Source organism: Oncorhynchus clarkii, chromosome 9 (assembly GCF_045791955.1).
Source record: "Oncorhynchus clarkii lewisi isolate Uvic-CL-2024 chromosome 9, UVic_Ocla_1.0, whole genome shotgun sequence".
NCBI classification, from domain to species: Eukaryota; Metazoa; Chordata; class Actinopteri; order Salmoniformes; family Salmonidae; genus Oncorhynchus; species Oncorhynchus clarkii.
In genome coordinates, this window is record NC_092155.1 from 57,767,597 (window position 1) to 57,785,337 (window position 17,741).

Below are 17,741 nucleotides of genomic sequence, written 5' to 3' on the forward strand. Positions count from 1 at the left end.
CACACACACACACACACACACACACACACACACACAATGTTTATTATAAGACATGCACTGCACACATGCAGTATTTGGTTTCAACAAATATTAATTCATATTAATTAATTTAATATGTCAAATGCAGATGTCCTTGTTGTAAATGACAGTTTGCTATAAATTGAGCTGATCACTATAGTAATTATTGAACTGCTCTGTTTCAGGGCCCTGTGCTGCCCACTGCCCACACCCCCGCCTCTCATCCCATGTCTCCATTGACCAAACGCCGCAGCATCACCGGCTGCCACAGAAACGCTTCTCCACTGCAAACGTGTCATGAATGAGACTCTGTGATGGGTAGTCTACCGCTGTGGGGTCCAATTTAGCCTCGTTTATCCTTCGACACGCAGGGGGACACAACAGCGGAGGACAGAAAACAATGTTCATTCCATTAGACTGAGAAGGGCTGCCAATCTAAACCTGTGCGATATTTTAGATCAGCGCAGTTTACCTACTCATCAGTCATATTGTCGATAAAAAGGACATATATTTTTGGGACATGTAATAGGATATCAAGTCTTGTGTGACCGACACCCACCGAACAGTCAAGAATGAAATAAGGTAAGCTATTGAATAATTGCCTCTATTTTTGTGTGAGGAATGTTGCGAGATATGCGAATTATGTTACTATGTTGCAGTCGAGTTTACATGGATAGAGTTACAGACTGCTGGTTCTCTCATGTTCAGTTTAGTTGGCTACATTTCACATAACTTAGGCTACTTTACGCAACATAAATTAGTAATGTATGTTACGTGTGTACAATATGTATGGCTATTTGCACATCTCTATGTGGAGTTAATTGGTATTCTAGTCAATGGAGACTTAGATGGTGAAGGTATTGATCTTTGATTTCAATGTATGGTGCTTATATATGCTATACCATCTTGTCAAACTCAAGAGCATAACCTACTAAGGGAAATCCAAATACAGCCTGAATTTGTGTGGATATACAGTAGGGAATGTATGTGTCCTATATTGTCTACCCAGAACTTATCCGTGATGCCAGTTTGTTTGATATGTTTGAAACTTTACAGTTGTAGCTGGTCAACATGTCAACAAATCTAAAGTGCTGGCCATATTCTCAGAATAAGACTATAACATTGACTATAGCTATAACTTCCTTTGAATTACTGTCAGGTAATCCAAATCATACAAAGCAACGTGTATAATAGATTCAGTAATGCAGCCTGGCATCAAAGTCATAGGAACCATACTTTACGTACAGGATTTATCAGCACCGCTAATAAATTTGATATCTACTAATGGTTTACTTACTTTAAACAGAAACGAAAGTAGGTAGGTAGGTCTGGTTGGTGCGTGTGTGTGTGTAATCCGCGACTGTCTCGGTAGCAATCCAAGGGTTGCGTGTTCAAATCCGGTTGGGGACAACTGTAGCATTTTAGCTAATCCTGCCCCTAACATGTATTCTAAACGTGACCAAATTCATCTATTCCTGCTAAATTCACCGAAACTTTTGTTTCGTTCTCCTAACCTTTTACGTAAATTATCCTAACCTTTGTCATTATTTCCCCTAACTGCCAATTTAAATTTCCCCATAATTATCTTTTGTTGTTATGGCACAAAAGGAAACCTGGCCCCAGAGAAAAACATATAAAACTAAACATCCACCAAAATGTATGATCCAATTCATATGCTTTTGTACAACCTGGTAAGAGGTATGATACAACACGTCCTATAATTCTTCCATTCATAATGTAACCTAACCTAACCTAATACATCATGCTAAATGCAATGCACAATATCTCTTTTTTTAATACCCCTCTCTGTCCTGTCCCATCTCTACTCTAATTGATGGAGTATTTGAAAAAGTGGTTCTGTTTTTATACATAACAAATCCTTGCAGTCTAACTAAATTATCTGAGGTTTGTTTCCTTTTTCTTTCATTTTTGCAAATGTAATAACACAAAAGCTTTAGTACAAATCCCAATTGTGGGTGAAACATTAACATACCATTAGAGAAAAAATACTGTAGTCTGTATGAGATCTAACACTGCAAAGCACAGACCAATATAGAAGAACTGCAGGACAGCCTTCCCCTTGGTCAGATGGATTCCTGTCTCTACAGCATGCAATCTGGCACACTTGTCTCAGTCAGAGCAGAGGAGGCCAGGGGAAGTCAGAGCAGGGGCAGGTCGATGGAATGAGTTTGCATCCGTCGGGGTCCGGGCTGTTGTTGTTGTTGTTGTTGTCCAACCGGACTTCCAGCAATTAAAAGCCTATTTTGTCATTGGAGGAGTGATTAATAATTCATCCGCAGCTTAATTCGGCAACAAATCATTGCCAGGCATATTGAGGGATGTCATAGTGTAGCAGCCTGGTTGTGCTCTACTCTCCTCCCAACTGCTGCTGCTGCAGGCAGACCTTCAATGAGCTCTGGGCAGCTGAGAGCTGTGACAACGGTTACAAAAATAGGGTATATTACTGGAAACTTTCAAAGTTTACCAATAAACTACCATCATTTACCAATAAACTACCAGAATTTTGGTATCTTTCAATTATTTAAAGTTATCTATCACAAGACATCTAGTGGCCCTTTTGGGTACTTCAGATAATCACAGGTGTCTGGCCCTCTGTGTCGCCTTGTCACATATAAAGTATTGTGTATGAAATAATTACATAAGAGGATTTTAATATAGAATGACAAATCTGTAGAACAATATTCTAAATATAAACCATCAACGTAGTGAATACCATTGGTGTTTAATGTGAGGGTTTCATCATGAAATATTCGTTCTATATTTTTGTGTTTATTTTACTGTCAGTATGTATTTGATGTCAATATTTTGGTGTCAAACTGGTGGCAGTTGTGAAAAAGTTGCAGAGTTAATAGAAAAGAATGCCATTGTTGTTAAGATACTTTTTTCATTAATTAGGCTATATTCTATTGAACCATATGGTTTATCTACTAGAAAGTCATGGACAATATGGACACAAATATAATCAATTAATACTATATATTAATACATTTTTAAAAAAGTTATTCAATTATAAATGACCAGTTATGATAGATTGCCATAGATTTTCTGTTAATTACGTAAATTACTGAAGATTCCGGTTAACTTTGGTAAATTACCGGTAGCTTTGCAACCTTAACTGTGACTGCTAATCAGAGGCCCGCTCTACGACATTTCAGAAGAACATGCTACTTAAGCATGTTTTAACCATGTGAAATGGTGTTGGCATGTTGGCAGATTATTGTTTGAATAAATTGTCGCATTGAATTCGCTATGAATAGGTCATAGCATGTCTGTATGTCAGACCTTTAAAAAAAAGAGGCTAGCTAAATTACTTAAACATAAATTACAATTGTGCTGAACATTTTCCTTTTGTCTTTCATTCAAATGTTATACCTGCAGGTTCCGGCGAACAGTCAAAGCTCCCACCACCATACACATATTACATTCCTGTATGTTGAGGAGCCTCTCTGGAGGTTTGATGGCTTCTACTCCATCCCGCTGAAGTGACACTAATTAAATCATCCTTCTCTGCTGAAGGTTCTCTCTCTGCTTAGTCACTGTGGTGCCAGTGTTCTATCTGCTGCCAGGGAGTTACCAGCAATGATGTCACTGCTAGTGGCCTTTAAGGGAACTGGAGCTGGCTTACATCCAGAATAGTGGGTGTTCTCCAGGTAGTTGTCATAGTCAGGATGAGTAGAGCGATACACAGCCATTTCATACAGTATCATGTATCACTGACCACTATGACATGATTATAGGGACCAACGTTGCATTAGCAATTGCTCTAAGTGACAATATTTTCTTCTGTGATATGAGATCCATGACCTTGGGTTTGACCTCTCTCTCTCTCTCCCTTTTGTGGACTATTCATTGTGAGATGCATTTAATCAGGTTTCATGAGCCTCAATGACACCTGTGACTGGGGAATAGGCCATTATGTAGAAATGTCAAGACAACTAAAAGCAAGGCTGTTGCTATGAAATGTTGATGTACCAGGATTTCGTCATATTCGAAGAGAACAGAGAAAAACATTTCTGCAAGGTGTTATTGATATCAATATTCCAAGATGAACAGTCTAGTAAAGTCAGTCAATGAAAAACAATTGTAATTGATTATTTACAGCAAGCAAATGATGCATGATAAGATATATTGACTGATCTATGTTCCACTATGCTGCTCATGGGGGGGAACTGAATATGAATGATGGAACAGACACTGTCTCTGACCCCAGTCTCCAATGACCAAGGCCTTTCATAACCCTGTTACTGTCTTCTCTCTCTGTGACATCATCATGGAGACTCCCAAGAGAGGAACTGTTACTGCTAAACTGCTGGGCAACCTAACTGTATCATGACGGGAGACAGAGCAACGATGTCACCATGCATTTCGCCTTGAGCTGTATGTAGTCACCCAATAGATGGTACTTGGTCGTCTTGCCCCATCTCTTCTCATCTCTTCTCTACTCTTCTCATCTCTTCTCTACTCTTCTCTTCTTTCTCCTATAACCAAGGCTATTACATATTATTCTGACCTTTTAAGTAAAAACAGATGTTATATGCAGCATATACTGCGTAAACCTCATAACTTCGAGCACCGAATTCGTTCACATTAATTTGAATCCTTTTTTGTATTCTTTTCCACTCCCTAGCTACCTATCTGACTGCTCTCAGCAGTACAGTACACCATGTAGTGGGTGTAGGTCAGCTGGTGGTACACTGCAAGGCAATTACATTACAGAGCCTCTCTCCACCAGCCAGCCTCATGTGTCACTGGCAACACTACTCTGTGACTACACTGTGTTGGAGTGCACCGTGGTAACCATGTTGTGGGACACTCCTGTGGACACAGAGAGCCAAATTGCCTGTGCTGTTATGCACACTGAAGCGTGAAGCTCACTTTGTCAAAAACCCTTGCTAGCTTGTCGTGTCGTGGCGCCACCACAATTCGTACATTTTTGGGTCCATTTGTAAAAGTAAAATTACATGAAAATCAAAGTGCCTAAATGTGTCTGTCTCATCTACTGTGCCCAGTACACATGCAGCTCAGTGACCCTGTATAATCAAATGTATTCATAGTAAATAACAAAATATATTCAGCAAGGAAGGAAACGACAGCCTCCAGAGCGGTGCAGTAGTCTAAATGCACTAGAGATTCTGGGTTCGAGTCCAGGCTCTGTCGCAGCCGGCCGTGCCACTAGAGATTCTGGGTTCGAGTCCAGGCTCTGTCGCAGCCGGCCGTGCCACTAGAGATTCTGGGTTCGAGTCCAGGCTCTGTCGCAGCCGGCCGTGCCACTAGAGATTCTGGGTTCGAGTCCAGGCTCTGTCGCAGCCGGCCCGGGAGACCCATTAGAGCGACGCACAATAGGCTCAGAATCGTCCAGCTTAGAGGTGGGTTTGGCCGGCAGGGATGTCTTTGTTCCATTGCGCACTAGTGACTCCTGTGGCGGGCTGGGCGCAGTGCACACTTACATGATCGCCAGGTGTACAGTGTTTCCTCCCGCACATTGGTGCATCTGGCTTCCGAGTTAAGTGGGCATTGTGTCAAGAAGCCGTGTGGCTTGATTGGGTTGTGTTTCGAGGACGCACGGCTCTCGACCTTCGCCTCTCCCAAGTCCGTACGGGAGTTGCAGTGATGAGACAAGACTGTAACTACCAATTGGATACCATGAAATTGGGGAGAAAAGGGGTAAAAGGAAGGAGAGGACATTCTGAAATGTCTTCATGGGGTTTTGTTGTGTCAAATTTTGTCCTTGAGTGGGGGTGTATTTTTAGACTCTTGACCAATAGCATATTTTCATATCTGTTTTCTTCTCCATAGAAACAAGGCCTGGATGAGAGGCAGATTGAGAGGACATAGAGAGGAGATCAGTGAGAGGAAGATGGATAAAAGCTCCCTGTTGACGAGCATGTATTAGGCTTCTGTATGCACCACAGTGTGGAGGCAGGAGCAGATGATGACCACGTGTGTCAGTGTTAACACAGTGTCCCACTAAATTAGATTAAGTGGATTTCAATCACTTGATTTCATGGATTTGTTTGAGTCGATATCCATGTGGAAAATTCAATTTACTGCACACCAGATGTCACAAAACCTTGGTCATGATAAACATGCTTGTGGTTTGCTCCTTTAGGTTCAGTAAGAATGTCTCTTTCCTGCCCTTGCCCTGTGCCATCCCTCTCTCAAACCTATTGATCTAGAGGACTTGAAAGCGTTCTATAAAATGGTGTCATTGTCTTGGGGAGGAGCGTCTCATTTCCTCTGAGATATGACTACCTTTTTAATGTCCCTTTCCATACATCCCATATTAGTACTGATGAAGTGGAAGGAAGAGGTGGTTAATTGCAGGCTGCTGGCTCTATTGACACTGTAGCATCCTGTCCCTGTGCTGTTCTCTGCTGAGTCAATGACAGCTCCTGCTAGCAGATTAGTGGATTGTACAACAATCCTCTTGTCCCTCAGCAAACTGTTCTCTCTCCATTGTTCTCTCTCTCATCCTCTCAAGTCTCAACAGTCTGTTCACTGCGTCAAAGAAAGCAAGAAGGGCAGAAAAAATAGGATCTAAATACAGTGTGCTCATTTAGACAGCTCTTGACGACTATAAGTGGTGTTCTAAAGAAACCCTCTACCTCTGGTTACCTCCATTCGGCCCCCCTTTATTCATAGCTTTCTATTTCTTACATTTTCTACCTTGTCTAAATGTTGGAAATAGCTGTTCTCCGTACCTGATGGACTTTGTGTTAGCTGTTTTCTCCCCACGGGTGTAGTGTCTGTCTCCAGTATTTCCCTGCTCCCTCTCCACTCTCACTGAAAGGATCCTCTGACACAGATTTGCATGTTAAGTTAAACGTCGCTCACAAGGGACGATTAATCAGCAACACAGCAATTAATGAGTCTTTGTCCCTGGGTGATTAATTTACGTCTCCTGCGTCCAACACAGGGAATATGCTGGACCAGCTGTTTGTTCCATTTAGTGAGCTTTTTCTGGCATTCTGTAATATTTACTCAACTTTGAGGAGAAAAATTGTCTGTAATTGTGGCATGAGTAGTGGTGAAATTAAATCATAAAATGTAGCTTCATGCAGGCTTTTTTTTTTCCTTCTGAAAATGAAACAGTCAGTTATTTGTGCCCTGGTTCTGGAAAATGTCTTACCCTGTTGTAGTTAACTTAAAATCAGCCATAACAGAAAACCTGCAAGCTAAATAATATACAGTTACAGCAATGTTAAGGAAATAAAAAGACTCAGAGAGAAAACCCTCCAAGCAGTTAATTACATTAGTAAGAAGATAAGTTGTTTGTCAGGAAGAGGAGGCGGCGATGGTGGGAGAAAAATGAATGTACAGTATACAGTACTGCAGGGCTGTACGCTACATTCAATGCAGAGAGAGTTACTTTGTTGTGTAACTACAAAGATCATTTATGTTATTCTCTTTGCCGTTTCAGGGGCATTGCTTGGTGATTTAGTGTCTGTGGGTGTTCAGCATATAAAATGTATTTGATGAACGCTGAGACACACACACTCACATATGCACTCACGCACACACAAAGTAACATAACTCAACATAAACATTTTGACACCCACTAACAGACCTTATTACCTTATTAGATCCATTACCCCTATGGATGGATGTTTCCTTAGGAAGAGGGAAGATTATGTAGAAGGAAGAGCCATATGTTATCCTAACATACTTCTGTGAGATGTCTTCTGTTTGTTATAGAATCATCTCCCACTCAGTAGCCACTGCTCAAGCAGCAAGAAGGTCGTCTTCAGAAATTTGCAAGCAGAAACCACCAAGTTAGTTCTCTCATTTTGTTTGGCAACAATATGAGAGCAGTGAGTCAAGGGGAGTCAATGGGGAATCAAGGGGAATCAAGGGGAATATGATTTGTGAATGTGATGTGTGATGACCTACCAAAAAAAAAATGCAACCACAAGAAAACTCTTTTGGGATTATTCCTCCATGCGAATGCCACGGAAACGTATTATTTCACAATTATTTCATGCTTCATTTAAAAGAATTGGCTTGAGCTATTTGTCATCTGAGATAGTACTCTGTAGGTGTTTCATCGCAGACATACTTTTTACAGACAGGGTCTAGAACATATTGAATGTCAGTGAGCAGAGATGAGTCCTCTGTAGTCAGATTAACACTGCAGGATGCCAACCTTGTGACTCCATTCTCAGATTACACCAGATTGTGTAACATCAGAGCCCTGGTGCCAAGCAGCAATCTCATGTAAGGGATACTCTTAGATTAGCTGTAGGCTTGCTAGACTACAGTACAGTCAGGACTAGTGCAATTATTAATTGGAAGATTGGTTTCCACGACCATTCTTTATGTTGGTTGCCTATTTAACTGACATATAGCCTAATATATTATTGGTTCTACTGATAACATATTAAATGTTACAATAATTATAAAACAGAGATCATTTTAAGTACCTTCTAGGGAACATTGGTATGGTTTCTCTTTCATTTTCTCTTCTTATCCCTAATCCCAAAGTCCATCAGACTGGAAGTGCTTTGCACAGATTCCCAGTGTAATTAAAAATGCAAGGGATGCCTATGTTACTCACACACAGCTCACATAGATTAGTGTATGGTTTGATTATTGTTCATGAACCCAGTGGAGGACTTTCTGACTAGGAGTCAAGGAATCCACATCCTCTTTCTGAACCACTAGATTAAGCTAAACTTGAGTATGAGATCTGAAAATCAATTTACGATGAATAAAAAAAGGTATAATAATAAAGTTCTAACTGCTCAAATACCTTTGACCTTGGTGCTATAAGGTATATCTGCAATCTAATAACACAATGCTGGGTTGTTAATAAAACATCATTGCTGTAAGGTGATGTACTTTTTGAGTTCTGGTATTGGAAGACATCACAAAACAGTTCTGACATCTGGGACTAATAGGAAAAATACTCATTATCTCAAGACCATACATTTTGCAGATAGGATCTTATAGTGCCGAGTCCTTGATTTTTCATATCATAGGTTCTGGTCCTCTTTTGCAAATACTTTTTTCACCCCTTTTTCAGAAGAATAGCCATCACTTAAGCTCTTAATGGTAAAAACAAAGAAATACATTTACCTTAGAGCATGTTTAAAGCCCATTGGATAGGCCTTGCTGTTTTTGTCTTGTTCTATATCAATATGAAAACCTCCATAAAATAGTATTTCACAAATATTACAAACTTACCACATTTTATTGATAACTAGTAGTAGTTTACTGACTTTGGGATATATAACAATATATCTGTTTACTCATCCAGAGCTAAACTTTAGCAATGTTGCTAGTTCTCCATAGGGAATAGTATATTTGTCATTTTAGTGAACTATCGCCTTAACAAATGAACTGTCACGTATAGTAACGCCTTCTCATGAAAATGTTCCCGGTGCATTTACATCTCAACAGTTTTATGGGCCCTTGATTCATGACATTTTTAGAGTTATACATTGCATTCGGAAAGTATTCAGACCCCTTGACTTTTTCCACATATTATTACGTTATAGCCTTATTCTATAGCCTCGAGAAGCTTGGCACACATGTATTTGGACAGTTTCTCCCATTCTTCTCTGCAGATCTTCTCAAGCTCTGTCGGTTTGGATGGGGAGCGTTGCTGAACAGCTATTTTCAGATATTTCCAGAGATGTTCGATCGAGTTCAAGTCCGGGCTCTGGCCGGACCACTCAAGGACATTCAGAGACTTGTCCCGAAGCCACTCCTGCATTGTCTTGGCTGTGTGCTTAGGGTCGTTGTCCTGTTGGAAGGTAAACTTTTGCCCCAGTTTGAGGTCCTGCACTCTGGAGCAGGTTTTCATCATGGATTTCTCTGTACTTGACCCTGCCGCTGAAAAACATCCCCACAGCATGATGCTGCCACCACCACACTTCACCGTAGGGATGGTGTCAGGTTTCCTCCAGACATGGCGCTTGGTATTCAGCCCAAAGAGTTAAATCTTGGTTTCATCAGACCAGGGAATATGGTTTCTCATGGTCTAAGAGTCTTTAGGTGACTTTTGGCAAACTCCAAGCGGGCTGCCATGGGCCTTTTTCTGAGTAGTGACTTCCGTCTGACCACTCTACCATAAAGGCCTGATTGGGGGAGTGCTGCAGAGATGGATGTCCTTCTGGAAAGTTCTCCCATCTCCACAGAGGAACTCTGAAGCTCTGTCAGAGTGACCATTGGGTTCTTGGTCTCCTCCCTGACCAAGGCTCTTCTTTCCCAATTGCTCAGTTTGGCCGGACGGCCAGCTCTTAGAAGCGTCTTGGTGATTTCAAACTTCTTCCATTTAATAATGATGGAGGCTACTGTGTTCTTGGGGACCTTCAATGCCACAGAAATGTTTTGGTACCCTTCCCCAGATCTGTGCCTTGACACAATACTGTCTCGGAGCTCTGCAGACAATTCCTTCGGCCTCATGGCTTGGTTTTTGCTCTGACATGCACTGTCAACTGTGTAGATTGCTGAGGATTTTTTATGTATTTAATCCATTTTAGAATAAGGCTGTAACGTAACAAAATGTGGGAACAGCCAAGGGGTCTGAATACTTTCCGATGGCACTGTATGTGTGATACTCTGGGAGACTGGGAGATGATATTCAGAGGCTGTCACTGATGCTGCCTCTCTGAATGTCTTGCTGCTTGAGAATGCAAAGGCAGAGGAACGTCAATGACATGCTCACACTGCAGCCAAGTATAGGATAGGATATACAGTACTTCTATAAGTGCTTTCTGAATACCTACTATGGTGTTTAGCAATGTTCCCTCTAAACTGCACGTATGGGCGGGCGCGCAGCTCCAACCCAGAAACTGCCGCGCAGCTTCAACCCAGGACTGCGCAGAAGAAATATCACACATAGAGAAGCACCAGATAGAACTTCATCCAGCTTTGTAGAGTTTACCCTGTTAGTTAACACTATCACCGTTTCCCTTTACTGTGGCAATTGTGATCGAATCAATGCAATATTAGCCACTTTCAATGCAACATACTGAAACAAAAGGAACGTTTTGTTGTTGGTAGAACTCATCGGAGTAGGATTCTATTGCATGCGGCATTACCAATCAGGGCTGCAGTAGGCCTATATGCAAGTAGACCATTGCCATATATGGATCTGTGCCGTTTACTTTGAACTGGACAGCATGAGCGGTCTTGAGTAGATGCGCTTGTTTTTAGATCACTGTAATAATGCTATGGGAAAAAAATATTTATATTTATTTGGCAAATATCCATAGTAGCCTACTGGGCCATTGTTAAAACTGTAAAACTGTAACTTAAAGCGGATTCTGCCTCAGTGTTTTTTTAAATTGACGTTTTATTTAACTAGGCAAGTCAGTTAAGAACAGGCACGTGTTAACGCACAGTAAACGCACGCTGGAAATTGCATAGAATTTTCACAACATTCAAGTTTGCGCTCAGCAGACCTGAAATGTTCTCAGTGCCTATAAAAATTATAGGGAACATTGGTGTTTAGTTTCCTTTTTTAAATATAAGAATCGTGCCACAGGGGTAGATCGGGAGAGTGTGCCAAGTACAGTTGATGCTGGCCCATCTTTTTCAGACCCTTTGGGTCAAGAGTAACACTTAGCCATTGACAATGGCTGCTAGGATTGGTGAGTGTGTGGCACCGTCATAGATGTTGTGTCTAAGTAACGGTCAGGCAATTTCATGAAGAGAACCGGTGTGTGTGTGTACAACATGTCTCTCAGAACTTCTAACACTAGCAGTCACAATCGTTTTGTGTCCATCCCATTGTGACCTTGATATAAAACGTCTTACAATCTCCCCTTTGGGCATTCTCCAAATCCATGCAGCTGTTTTTCAATTGGTGTTTTCTTCCTCTTTCTCTCCTCATCCTCAGGACTCAGGGTCTCTCTCTGCAGCTCCTCCTGTGGATTGGATCATTGCAGTAGCTTTCAGTTGCGGCCAAAGTGTCTTTTATATAAGAAGATCATAATACAAAATACATAGCCTACAGAATTATTACTGTAGGCCACGACTAACATGGATTTCTTATCATTTAAACAATAAAATGCTGAAGAAGTTAAGTGATGCTATTTGATAACTATGGCTCATATGAATAGACTGCAATATTTATATGCACATTTATCACACTGAAGAAGAACAAAAACATTTTACTCACACAATACATGAATCATGTAGATTGTTGCATTTAGTAGCACTTACAAAGTCTCCCTGGGGATACTCCGAAATGTTTCTCTCTATTCTCCTCTCAGTTATCTCTGAGGTTGTTATCACTGTAATATGCTGTGAGAATGCCCCATTGGGGGCAGAAAAATAGTATGATACACAGACAGTTCTGTTTGTGAAAAGACATACACAGACAGTTCTGTTTGTGAAAAGATATTCTCCTTCCTGGAGGCTGTTTGAATTTTGGTCAACAACAGTGGGTTTTTCTTTACTAATCCCTGAGGTTGAAATGGTCATCAAATTAAGCCGATATATACAATCACAGCCCTAGTATAGCTCACAGCCAGCCTTCTTTTATCTAGTCTAAGCATTCAGAGGTATTTCCATTCAAATATGGTCCTATCTTCACACTCATAATGTTAATGATGGCAGTAGTGCATATAATTGTTTCCCCTACTTTTATGATATGCTACTGTACATTCATTGTACCTTTATTGTAAATTTACTAGCATACACACACACAGAGTATTGAAACACAAAGAATCACGCAAAGTCATAGAAGGCATACTTAATCACGCACAAGCAACTGAACAACTCATCTGAACAACTCATAGGATTGCTCAGTCATTATCATTTAGCACCACTGCATAGACAGAGATTGTATGGAGATAGGATGGAAAAAGCTGTAGAATACATAACTTACAGGTGAAAACCACAAATTAATATAAGAAATTATGCTATTCCCCATTCATTAGCATGAGGTGACTGTACCCTGTGGGATTTATAGTGAAGAGCATGATGTAATACACTAACTCATCCATCCTAGTTCTATACTGCGGCAATATTAGCAACCAAGGCAAAGAATTCAGTTCTCCTCTTGCTAGGGAATGATGGCTTGGGTTGTCACTGACACACACACACACACACACACACACACACACACACACACCGCGAGGCTGTCAATTGAGCTGTCTTGCAACATCTTGTCTCGTCCTCATGTGTCCTCATCAGACCTCTTGTGTTGTGACTTTAGCCTGAGGTCAGTGTGAGTTTTGTCTGTTTGACATCCCTACCTACGGCAGGAAAAGACAGTCCAGACCCAGCCGTCCTCCGGGGTTAGATGTCCTTGTTTGCTTACCGAAGCACTACACTTTTATTGTAAACAGAAACACAGCTGTTGCATAATTCACAGCTGCTCCCTCCTTAAGACAGGCAGGTAATGGGGCAGCACAATGGGGCTCTCGCTCCACTGGAGACCGGGGGGTAGATTGATAGTTTGGGTTGGCGCAGGCAGTGCAAAGGTGCACCGTCTACACACCCACCCCATGCAAGTGTCCCCAACTGGATGTCCTTTTGCGGCTGGCCCTTGGACTGGAGCTATTGTACAATGTGGCTTTCAGCTATGTGATACAATTTATAAAAATCATCCCAGACTCTGATGCATAGGTCTTCAAATGTTTTTTTTTTACCTGGGGAAGGCACAGACTGGAATCGGGAGTTGACATTAATAATTGAACCAAGTCGATCAGTGGCTGCCTCCCTGCATGGAAAGCATCTGTCTGTCATCATAAGGCAATGCTGCGCCTTATTAAACCGTTGGGGGATGCAATGAATTTCATCTGGAGGTTTTCAAGGGCTCTCGAAGGTTGCTGACTGACTCAACTATTTGCATTTCTCACTCATGCACATGGGCGCACACACACACTCACACACACACAATCTGATAATTACTCAACTGCCCAAATGAAGACATAATCAGTTATGTCAGTCCCAGTCACTCAGGATATTGTCATTAAGGTTCTGGCGTAAGCTCTATGAGGATCCACTATCGAACACATCCACTGTGGATCTCTGGATCAGTGTGAACATCAATGAGGTTTAGGGGCGTGCTTTTACAAAAGCTCGGAGCACAGTAGTAGATCTATGGAAATGTGTCAGTACAGTGGTTCAAGGAACTGATAGAGGTACCAGAGCAAATAGCTTTTATTGAATGGGTATGCGAGGGGGATTCCATTGTGAGATAATAGCTTTCTTTCTCGTAGAGATGTGATTGTCTCTGCTGTCATCGCGCCCTGCATGCTACAGTACGTGGTCGGTTACTGACTGCCTAATGTGTAGTCTCATTAGTATGGGTGTCAATGCCTGTCCTCTCCTTCAGCTGAACCTGCCTGCCATGCCAGACCCTGTTACTGTAATGGATCTGCTGTAGCTGCTGCCGCATTGTCCCCAGATGGCTGGAGCGCAGATCCCCTGTTTGTCATTTCCCAAGGATACTGTATGAGCATGTGTTTGTGTGTGTGTGTGTGTGTGTCTGTGTATGTATGTGTGTGTGTGTGTGTGTGTGCATGTGTGTGTGTGTGTGTGTGTGTGTCTGTGTATGTATGTGTGTGTGTGTGTGTGTGTGTATGTGTGTGTGTGTGTGCGTGTGTATGTGTGTGTGTGTGTGTGTGTGTGTGTGTGTGTGTGTGTGTGTGTGTGTGTGTGTGTGTGTGTGTGTGTGTGTGTGTGTCTGTGTCTGTGTCTGTGTATGTATGTGTGTGTGTGTTTGTGTGTGCATGTGTGTGGGGTCTTTTATACTCGCATGCTTCCATGCATGTGTGCTTGTCCGTGCGTGTGTCAACTCAAATCAAATTGTATTCGTCACACCCTTCATAGACAACAGGTGTAGACTAACAATGAAGTGCTTAATTACAGGTCATTTTCCGACAATGCAGAGTTATAGATAAGATTACAAAAAAATATAATAATTGAAATAGTGGCACAGTGAATAACGAATAAAAATAAAGAGTAAAAACAACATGGCTATATATGGGGAGTAGAAAATAGCATTCCTATATACTAGTGGAGGTCAGTGCCGTTTATTTAAAAAAATAAAATCATGAGCATGACCTCATTTCTATTACAGCATGTTGGATGACTGTAATTCATATTCCGTTCACCCACGTCAATGTAACATCATAGTTTGCCCTATACCCATCATGAGGCTGCTACAACCTAGCCTATGAGTGAACGTTTACAACGTAGGTGCACACAGGTCGAGATAAATATTTGGCACATTCAATACCGCCTTGCACACTCTTGCCTTCATCTATCTTATCTAGGATGTTGTCACGTCCTGACCTTAGTTCCTTTTTTATGTCTCTGTTTTAGTTTGGTCAGGGCGTGAGTTGGGGTGGGCATTCTATGTTTTTGTTCTATGTTTTCTATTTCTATGTGTTTGGCCTGGTATGGTTCCCAATTTTTTGGGGGCACACGGGGAGTGTGGCAGAGTCAGTTTGGAGACCTGAGCCAACTCCCCGTGCTTACCGTGGCGGGCGTCGTACTGGTCAGGCACCGTGTTATGCAGTGGAGCGCACGGTGTCCCCAGTACGCGTTCTTAGCCCGGTGCGCTACATCCCAGCTCCCCGCATCTGCCGGGCTAGGGTGAGGATCCAGCCAGGGCGGATGGTGCCAGCACTGCTCTCCAGACAGCCAGTGCGTCTCCTCGGGCCAGGATATCCTGTGTCGGCTCTGCACACTGTCTCCCGTGTGTCTGCACCCCGCACGTGCCGGGCTAAAATCACCATCCAGCCAGGACGGGTTGTGCAGGCCCTTAGTTCGAGTGCACCTCCATGGCCCGCACCTCCACGGCCCGGTCTATCCTGTGCCTCCTCCGAGGACCAGGCTGTCTCTCCGTCTCCTCCCTCCAGGTTCTCCCGCCTGGGGGTGGGTAGTTATTTTCTGTTTAGTGCTTTTGTTGCACCTTGCAGAACTGTTCATTTGTCGGTTTGTTGTTTTTGTTCACTATTCATCTTTATTAAAAGTATTATGAATAAGTACCACGCTGCACTTTGGTCCTCTTCTCCTTCTCCCAAAGACAATCGTTACAGATGTAATCATTAGTCCAACAATTGCAAACAAGAGTTTATATTGGACAAATGTAGGTATTTTTTTTATCTGTTTTAGTTTGCTTCAGTTTAAGAAACATTTTCAACAGAATCGGTGGAATGAATACACCCCTGTTTATAGCAGCCATGTTGTATTCATTCTATCCTCTATGCACTCTCCGCCTCTCAGCTTTTCCCTTTGTTTGTGGACTTCAATGAACAACACATCAGCTGTATGTGACCAGGCAAAAAAAACCTTTCCAAGCCAAACCATGTCATATCCGCTACACACAGCCTACATCATTGTCTCCATATTAGCTAAAGTAACGTCCTAGTCAACATAGCTAATATAACTAATGTGTTAGTAAACCCACTACAATCATGCGGTAACGTTAGTGTATAGTCAGTAAGCAGTTACACCGGCGGGCCCCGGTGGCAATACATTAATAAAACCAATAGCTTACCTTGACTTGGAAGAGTTTCAGTGTTGTGTTGGATAGTCGTAGCCAGCTAGCTACCATAGCATCCCTCTGTTTGATCCGGGTGTTTGAGTAACTAAACTAGCCAGTTGCATTTGCTAGCTCTTTTGCTCTTCATTTTTGAAGAAATTCATTTGTTAAACTGTTCAACACTTGTCCTTCTCTCTCTTTGAGTCAACTACTCATCACATTGTATGCACTGCAGTGCTAACTAGCTGTAGCTTATGCTTTCAGTACTATTCATTCTCAGATCCTTTAAATGGGTGAACATGTCAGTTCATGCTACAAGAGCTCTGATAGGTTGGAGGCTGTCCTCCGGAAGTTGTCATAATTACTGTGCAAGTCTATGGAAGGGGGTGAGAACCAAGAGCCTCCTAGGTTTTGTATTGAAGTCAATGTACCAAGAGGAGGACGGAAGCTAGCTGTCCTCCGGCTACACCATGGTGCTACCCTACAGAGTGCTGTTGAGGCTACTGTAGACCTTCATTGCAAAACAGTGTTTTTTAATCAATTATTTGGTGACGTGAATATATTTGGTATTTTTATCTAAAATGGATAACTTTTTCAATGTTTTACAATTTTTATTTGTTTGAAATTCACTGTGGAGGATGGTCCTCCCCTTCCTCTGAGTAGCCTCCACTGCTATATACAGGGAGTAACAGTACCGAGTCAATGTGCAGGGGTGCGAGGTAATTGAGGCAGCTACAGTGCCTTGCGAAAGTATTCGGCCCCCTTGAACTTTGCAACCTTTTGCCACATTTCAGGCTTCAAACATAAAGATATAAAACTGTATTTTTTTGTGAAGAATCAACAACAAGTGGGACACAATCATGAAGTGGAACGACATTTATTGGATATTTCAAACTTTTTTAACAAATCAAAAACTGAAAAATTGGGCGTGCAAAATTATTCAGCCCCTTTACTTTCAGTGCAGCAAACTCTCTCCAGAAGTTCAGTGAGGATCTCTGAATGATCCAATGTTGACCTAAATGACTAATGATGATAAATACAATCCACCTGTGTGTAATCAAGTCTCCGTATAAATGCACCTGCACTGTGATAGTCTCAGAGGTCCGTTAAAAGCGCAGAGAGCATCATGAAGAACAAGGAACACACCAGGCAGGTCCGAGATACTGCTGTGAAGAAGTTTAAAGCTGGATTTGGATAGAAAAAGATTTCCCAAGCTTTAAACATCCCAAGGAGCACTGTGCAAGCGATAATA

General features: G+C 41.9%; 1 protein-coding gene across 1 annotated transcript in view; it reads left to right on the forward strand.

Moving 5' to 3' along the window:
- Positions 1-508: 508 nt before the first annotated feature.
- LOC139416611 (disks large-associated protein 4-like) overlaps positions 509-17,741 on the forward strand; it is a 111,057-nt gene continuing 93,824 nt past the window's right edge. The window contains exon 1 of the mRNA XM_071165479.1: positions 509-600. The gene's annotated coding sequence lies outside the window, so the exon portion shown is untranslated. The remainder of the gene's footprint in view (positions 601-17,741) is intronic.